The sequence below is a fragment of the Dipodomys ordii genome, unplaced genomic scaffold, assembly GCF_000151885.1.
Source record: "Dipodomys ordii isolate 6190 unplaced genomic scaffold, Dord_2.0 Scaffold89, whole genome shotgun sequence".
Lineage (NCBI taxonomy): Eukaryota > Metazoa > Chordata > Mammalia > Rodentia > Heteromyidae > Dipodomys > Dipodomys ordii.
In genome coordinates, this window is record NW_012267305.1 from 7,292,882 (window position 1) to 7,302,053 (window position 9,172).

At 33.4% G+C, this 9,172-nt stretch overlaps 1 pseudogene; it reads right to left on the bottom strand.

The window, feature by feature from the left end:
- Positions 1-7,472: 7,472 nt before the first annotated feature.
- Positions 7,473-7,950, bottom strand: LOC105992847 (annotated as a pseudogene).
- Between the last annotated feature and the right edge of the window lie 1,222 nt (positions 7,951-9,172).

Here is a 9,172-nt window from a genome sequence, read left to right on the forward strand (position 1 = left end):
TTTCAATAGGTAGTGATACTTAAACCATATACACCTTGTGATTCAATAGTCCCAACTCTATTGATATATTCCAGAGAGGCATATACAGAAGAAAAGGGAGCAAGAATATTTGTTGCAGTCTTATTTTTAACCAAAAATTAAATAAAAATGCATAGTCATATATTTGAATAAATAAAATGAAATAATGAGATTTGTTTCTTAATATTAATAGTGAAAACAGGCCACACAAAGGGATTTAAGATATTCATAGATTCATTTCTACAAGTTGAAAACTGAAAAACTATGCAATAAAAATACATGAAAAGAATTGTGCTTTGCCGTTTTAGGAAGAAAAGAAGAGAAATGAATGAAACTAGAAAATGACCTCCTGTACTTCCTTTGTATATTCCCTCCGTTTTGTAGTTTTGAGGGGGATGATCTTTCACTTTCTTCCTTTCATTTTCATTCTATCTTTCTCAAAATAATATCACAAATTCTATTGAATTTGGTTAATGAATACATTGCCATGACCCTCAAATATTTGTGCACAATTCACTCCGTTGTCTTAAACTCAAGACACCTGAAAAATTATGAAACATTTTCTTTTCATGCATTATTATTGTTATTATAAAGGTGATCTAGAGAAAGGTTACAGTTACACAAGCCAGGCAAAGGATACATTCCTTTTAGGATGTCACGCAGTACTTTGCCCTTTCACAGTATTACGCTCCTGTACCCTCTCACAGGTTGTATACTTAGTTTTCAGTGTAGTATCTAGTATCACTGCTGCTTTTGTTCACCCTTTGTCATACCATGTTTGTGTTCCACTCCCTTATCGTCCCAAAGACAGATGAACAAACAAACAAGGCAAAAGGAACAGCAACAAAGAAAAAAAACTTGCTTCCATTTCCTGTAGTTCATTTCAATAAATACTATTGTATATGATTTTACACACATAGTTCTTGAGAATTTGTATCCTCTCCTAAGAATATATTCCATTGGTCTTACTCTGTATGAATGCCTAGAGAACTGAATAATTTGTCATGTCCCAATGTATTTTTTTCCTGGATAGAAACACACGACTCAGTGTGCATACTTGTAGATTATGGGCATATTCTAGTTACTACAAACGAGGAAATCATGCAACCTATGTTTCTCTGGGTCTGCCTTAGTTTGCTTAATATAATTTTTCCAATCTTTTCATTTCCTTACAAGTGGTATGATATCATTCCTTCTGGTGGATGAACAATTTTATTCTAATCAGGAATACAAAACTTGCCTGAAACCAAGAGTTGCATATTCAAACAACCTACCAAGATTTATTCACTTAAAAGAATGTCTCCTTAATGATAATACTAATTGTAAAATGACTTTTTTACATTTAATTTTGAAAATTTTTCTGAAATATTATGATGTGCCTAATAGCAACAAGTCCATATTATTTTAACCCAACATATTTAAAGCAAACCCTTTTTATGCGCCAGATTCTATACCCAAAGTTGCAAATCTCATATGATAAAATATAAATCAGTCAATGCATTCTTTCATATAATTTATTTTATAGTATATTGAAAAAATCATATATAAAAATAATATACAACTCAGCCAGATAAGTGAGTTGGTAAGGAAAGCTCTGGACAACACTGAAATGCAATACATGCATATATCTGTATCTATATCTATATCTATATGTTACATTTTCTTGATCCATTTCTTCACTGAGGGGCATCCAGGTTGATTCCATATCTTGTCTAAGGTAAACAATGCTTCATTGAACTTGGTTGTGCTAGTAGCTTTAGTGTGGCCTTATTTTTGTGAATGGTGACACATTCCTTAGAAGATTCTACGAATAATTGTACCTGGTTCTCACTACATTTTCAATCTATTTAACATAAAATAGACTCCTTTCCTGTATTTTCAAAGTTTGTGACTAGCAAAACTGTATGTTCCAGAGCTCAAATTGAGAATCTTGAAGTTATTATAGATGACTTCTCACCTCCCTATATAGATTTTAATTATTAATTTACTTTATTGTTATTATAAAGATGATGTACAGAAAGATTACAATTACATACGTGAGGTAATGAGAACATGTACAATGACTTCTGTTCCCTCATTCTTTCCCAGTCCCTCCCTCCCACCCATCTCTACTTACCAGTTTTATAGTTCACTTTCATCAATGTTCAATGCTATCTACTGCTTCATCTTTCATGTTTTCTCCTGAGTTCTGTACTCTCCCCCAACCCTTCTGAAGATAAAATTTGAGTACACCATATGTAAGGTAAAAAAGACACCTTATATATGATGCATTCAAATGTATATCTTCAGAAATCCCTCTGTACAGTATTTTTACAATAAAAATATATACAAAAATCAAACACAAAAGACCTGGGGACATATGAAAAAATTCAAAAAAAGAAGACAGAATCATCAGAAATGAAAAATGAGATGAACGAAAAGAAAATAGGATGTCTTTTGTTACACAGCCATTAGAAAAATAAAATAATGTCATTGGCAGGGAAATGGATGGAACTAAAATAAGTCATGTTAAGTGAGGTAAGCCATGCTTAGATAGATGAATGGTGCATGTTCTCTCTGATAAGCAGAAGCTAGGTCTAAAATGCACTGGGACATGACAAGACTCTTTCTTCTTCAACTACATCAAATAAAATATATTCTTTCAAGTTAATGCGTATTGAATCTGTCACATTATCTCTACTCCCGAGGTAATATTTACCTATTCACATAATTTTGGATAGGTAATTAAATTCAGAACAACTTTCCTTGTGAAACAAATGTATATGCTAGCCACAAACTATGTAAAAACCAGTTTTCGTATACTGTAAAAAGCCAACGATGAATTTACCTTGACATTTTTAATCACAGTATGCATGATATAATTCAGCAGGCTATTTTGGGTATTGTACACATCTATGACATAGGGTATGCTATTCCTTATGCTGTATCCATTTTTGCTCATTGTCTCTAATATTCTGCAGCTTCTGCCATCTGTTTATATTCTGGGTCTCATTTCAGCTGCCACCTTGATGAAAAACATTCCCAGGTTCCCTAAATATGCATTGTTATTTTTTCTCTTCTGAGTTTCAATGCTGTCCAGAAGTTTCTATACCAACTCATTTATCTGTGTGAGTTGTATATTATATATATATATATATATATGATTTTTCCAATATACTATAAAATATATGAAAGAATGCATTGATATTTATATTTTATCATATGAGATTTGCAACTTTGGGAATAAAATCTGGCACAAAATAAGGGTTTGCTTTAAATATGTTGGGTTAAAATAATATGGACTTGTTTCTATAACATGATAATATGTTAAGAAAATTTTCCAATATTAAATGCCAAACAAAGTGATTTTACAATTAGTATTGTCATTAAGGAGACCTTTTTTAAATGAATAAATACTGGTAGGTTGTTTGAATATGCAACTTTTGATTTCAGGCAAGTTTTGTATTCCTCATTTGAATCAAATCGCTGTGAGAGTGCTACAGAACATGTGAGTGCCTGCAGCTGTAGAAACTGTTTTTTGAAAAAGTAATCACCACAGCAAATGCGTGTCTTCTCATCATATGTATTTTTTATGTGACTGTGCACAGTATATTGCAAATTCCATACAAGATAAGAAAAATGCACTCTGGAAAAAGTCACTATTGCATTTTAATTAGGTGTTTTAAGATTACCAATTCTATAACCACAAAAATGTTTGCATGTTGGTTTTAACCATGGGCCAAGGAGTGGTAAAAATTGAGGCGCACAGGTTTAGACTTGGTAATCAAAGTGGACTCAAGTATTTATCAAAACAAAATATAATTAAATGATTTTAAATGATTAATTTTGGCCAGGTACTGGTGGCTCACACTTCTAACCTTAGCTACTCTTTAGTCACTTATTCGGGGCATGGTAGTTCCAGACCAGCCCATGCAAAAATATTTGCAATATGAAGCTGGGTGTGATGGTACAAACCTGCCATCTCAATGAACAAGAAACACAAATAGGAGAAATAATGGTTAGGCTGGCCCAGGAAAAATGTGAGACACTATTTTAAAAATATCACAGGAAAAAGAGCTATAGTTCTGACTTAGGTGGTAGAATCCACACCTAGTAATCACAGAACTTGAGTTCAAATCCCAGTATGTCCAAAGACTCATTTCAATACAGTTACATTTTTATAACTGTCACATAGCGATTACATTTTCTAAATATAAATGAATTTATATTTAAAACATCTATGTGGGGTGCCAGTGGCTCATGCCTGTAATCCTGGCTACTCAGAATGCTGAGATTTGAGGATTGTGGTTCAAAGCCAGCCTAGGCAGGAATGTCTGTTATCCAATTAACCATTAGAAAACCAGAAAAGTGGCACTATGCATAAAAGCAGTAGAGTGCTAGCCTTGAGCAAGAGAGCTCAGGAACACAACCTAGGCCCTGATTTAAAGCCCCATAACCAACCAACCCCCCCCAAAACAAAACACCTGTGTGTGAGAGAGGGGGGGGAGAGACAGAGAGAGAGAGACCTTGATCAAATTTAGCTTAAAACAAAAGTAAAGAATATGTTAATATGACAGGATCACTATTATTTGTATAGCTAATAGATGAACTGGGTGAATATATAAAATTTTTCAGCTTTCAACATACATAATATAAAATTCATATTAGAAAAGGAAAACAAATTAGACAAACCCTATCCTAACCCTATGCTTATCCTGTAGGCAATGAAACTTTATTTCCTATTTACCTATGTCATTTATATCTTTATCAGATATCCTTACTTCTCTGTGCATGACTTAAGTGGATAGTCTTTATTTCATTGGAAAAGTTAGCCTTTATCATTTATTTTTTCTTATTCTTTTTCATTTCTTTGGGGGAAATTTTACTGTTAATAAACATCTTTCATTTATCTTTGTATATCTTGAATTCATAACTTTTGTAGGAACCTTTTGAGTGATATAGACTACCCAATTAAAAGTTATAATTAAAAATATTTTAATATGGCATCCTACTGTTTTTTTTAACCTTCATGACTTCTGCTGGAAACTGGCTGTTAATTCTATTAAAGAATAGATTTGTGACAAGGCTCTTCTGTCATAATTCTTTCAAGATTGTTTTCTCAAGACTTCAAAAGTTTCACTATTATATATGTCATGGTGGTTTCTTTTATGCTATTTGAAAATCTTTGGGCTTGTTAAATATATAGGAGTAGAAGTCTTTGTGTTTTCCTGCCCTTTGTATTTTCTTCATCCAAGACTGCAATAATGGCTATTATTATTTGCTTGATGCTGTCCCATCATTCCTTTAAGCTCTGACAATGCTTATTTTTATCTCTATTCTTCAGATGGGAAAATTTCAATTACCCAGTCTTCAAGTTCACCCATTTTTGCCTCTCCTCTATCTGCTCAAATATGATGCTAAAGCCTTCTGTTATTTTTTTTTCAGCACATCAGAAGGGAAGAGGGAAACTGGAGAGGATGAAAGATGTGAGAATGGTCACAACACTATGTAAAAGTGTGAAAATAAAACAACAAACATGGTTGAGATTAGTTCGATAAAGGGAAGTAAGGATGAGAGAGATGAATACAGGGGATGAGTCTGATCCAAATACATTGTCAGCAGATATAGACATGACAGGATAAAACTGCATTGTACGTACAAATGATCGATGCTAAAATGATCGATGATATGAGTGAAAAAGATAGAGAAGAACAAATTAAATCCAAGATACATAGGAAGAAGTAATAAACTTTTTAATAGAGGAAATCAATAAAATAAAAAAATTCCTTGAAACAAATACATTATACATAATTGACATATTTAGAAATGACTGACTATAAACAAACAAAAAAACAAATTAAATATTTTACATTTTCATAAATATATATATATATATATACCCTCCCACACAAATATATATCATTATATGTAAGATATAGAAAGCACAGATTTTAGAACAACGATGCAATAGTAAATGTGGAAACTTAGAACCAGGTTTTGGAGAAACCAAAACAATTTTTACACAAGAAGGAAAATGTGAATGTCAATATATTTACGAACATTTTTCCATTGTTGGTTCATAACTTTCTAACAGTCAGATGGATTTTCTAATAAGTTTTACAAACATTTAAAGTCAATAGGAAAATTTCTCTCGAAACTCTTCCAGTAAATGAATTTTAAAAAATTTATTTTATGAAACTAGTCACCATGAAACAAAAAGAAATGAACTCTACACAAAAAATCTTCGATAAATAAACATTGTTTAAAATAGTTTAGTACTTGGAGTGATGGCTCATGCTTGCAATTCCAGGTTCTCAGAGGATAATGGTTTTGATAGTTATGAACAGAATAATATACAAGTAATAGTGGAAAAATTTAAAAAGTAAAGTTAATTAAGTCCAAATTTTGTAAGGATCAATAAAGATAATTCCTATATATGATAAATATATATATGTATATATTCTTGCACATACCTGAGGATACATACATTGGCATTTTACAGTATTTCAAATGGGTGAATTCTAAAATGCATATATGTACTGCATATTTTATAAGTACATATATATTGAGTAAAATTACAGCATCATTTAGACCAAGTTAAAGGAAATTACACCAAAAGACCCCTAAAACTAACATGCAAAGAAACAGATTTGGGGCCAGATACATATTAATTGTGTGTGTGTGTGTGTGTGTGTGTGTGTGTGTGTGTGTGTGTGTGTGTGAATAAGATAGAGACTTGAAAAGATTTTGTATGTCTTAATTTTGGGCTTATATCTAGGCTCATTAGAAAGGCATTGTAGTACAAAGGTCATCTTAATGAAAAGCAGAATGTTACTGGTAGTATAAATGTGTATATACTTGAGCATTTTAATATTTAACTAATTCTCACTTCCCTGACTTGTAGTTGTAGATATCTCACAAATTGTCCTATGACACATTAACACATCATAAGGAGTTAGAAAATTGTTCAATACATAGAAAGAAATGGATAAACATTGACTGTTACTATAGATTTTAATTTGCTTGAAATATCTCCTAATACACCAAGGAGAAAAATGAAAAAGGAAATTTTGAAGTCAATTTGATCTACGGATAATCTCCAATTTCCAATTTCAAAGATCTCAGTATAGACTAAGCTATGAAAATAAATTATTAAGTGTCATGATAGTGGCTAATCTCATTGGGAGCTGAGAAGAGGAGCATGAGGAAGTCACATGGTAGATTCATGCCCAGGATTGGCTTTCTAAATATTAATCATTATGCTGAGAGTTGACAATTAGAATGCCACCACTGTACTGCTAAGGTTTTGGCTACTCATTCATGAGAATTTTTTTTTCTTTCTTTTCTTCTAAGATCTATCAACCAGCCCACAGCAATCCCTTTTCCATTTCCCCTAGCCAGTCAGGGCTGACCAGCAGGGTAAGGCTGATCCAACACCTCAGCCGAAGCTTGATGAGAGCAAAATTGGTGAGACTTGAGCGGAGGGTCCAGGCCCTGTATTCAGTCAGAGCAACTGCTTGAAGAGGAAGAGGAAGAGGAGGAATGCTTGCCATGTTTGCGGTATTTGTGTATCCTTTTAGGTGTTTTCTTCATTTTCTTCAGTGTTTTCTTGTCCCTTGGGGCTCGTAGGCCTATCATTCCAGGAGCCATGGGGATTCACAGGACACATGCTAGGTGCAGGTGGTGGGTACGTGGAGGGTAAGGACCTACAGGTTGGCATCCTGGAGACTGTGGCTGTGGCACAGGGTAAGTGGGGCCACATGGAAGGAAAGCTGGTTTCCCCTGGGGAGGTCCTGGAGGAAAAGGACATCCAGGAGCAGGAGCAGGAGAAATGGCCAGATTTACAGATGGCGGGCACAAAAGAGGTGGACACGCAGGATTGGAAACTCCAGGGCACCCCATGTAAGGGATAATTGGATTTTGCACCAGTTGCCCAGCCCCGGGATGCCACATGTTCAGGTGTTTTCCTAAGCCTTATGGCCTGGATTGGACCAGTCCTTCTGAAACTATTCCTAACAAATTCTTTTATGTTTTTATTTACTTTAAACCCATAGATACAGCACCCAAATAAAATTACCCACTATTTTCTAATCAACTTTCTTGTCCACCTTGAAGTACAAAATGACATCTCCCACATCCTCATCTAAAAATATTACCTAAGAGAAAATAAATGTGAAACAATGTTCCTTGTGTGAAAGAAAAAAAAACAAAATAAGACATCAAACCAAGAACTGACAGCCAGTCAGGGTAAAAGGAAATACTATTTAGACAATTCATAAGACCTCTGTCTCTCTCAGTGAAAGATCCTCAGTGGGAAATATAGTAAAAATCTTTAAAGAATGGTCAAAGCAATCAAGTGAACACAATAACTTCCATTTAAATATGGGATTGCAAAGTATATTCTTGGGCTATTTTCAATATGTGAAGACTTTGATCAAAATGCTTAAAGCAATAATTATTACAATTATTTTGCTGCCATGGAGAATAAGGAAGAGATTCACAGAAAAATAAAATGAAAGTCAATCCATTTTCAAGAGAAGTACCAACCTTAAGTTCTTCATGTGTCCACATGGGCAAATGTTCATGAAGAAGTCTATTTGATAGGCATATTTCTTTATCATACAGGCAATATTTCATTTCTTAGGGTTCTTTTTAGTGTTTTCCCCATAGGGAATGGGATTTTTTTTAATGTCAATATAATTTACTATAAAAACAGTGTTTCAGATGAAAGGTATGGAAACATACTAGCCAATGGAAACTAAATGAACAATGCAGGAGTGTTTAAAGATATATAATTAGTAAGTATCTTGAATGTGGAAGGAATACTGCATATGGAGTCAGAAATCTGGAGTACAATTCATTTGTATTATTCAAGAAGTTCTGGAGAGATTCTCCCCGATTGACACATCTAAGATATCTTTCACCTCCAAAAATTAGAAAATTTTTGAAGCTATTTTTCACATTAAATTTTATTTATTTTTAAAAGTTATCTTTAAGTAGTTGTACAAAAAGTTGTCATTAAACAAAGCAGTTGATGCATACAGTGCATCTTGATTGGTGTCACTATTTTCAACATTCTCACCCCCTTCCTCTACCAATGCATTCCTGCACTCTTCTTAATTTTGTAGGATGTACCTTGGATTCTTGTCTTAATTTTCCCTCTTCTCTTTTCTAT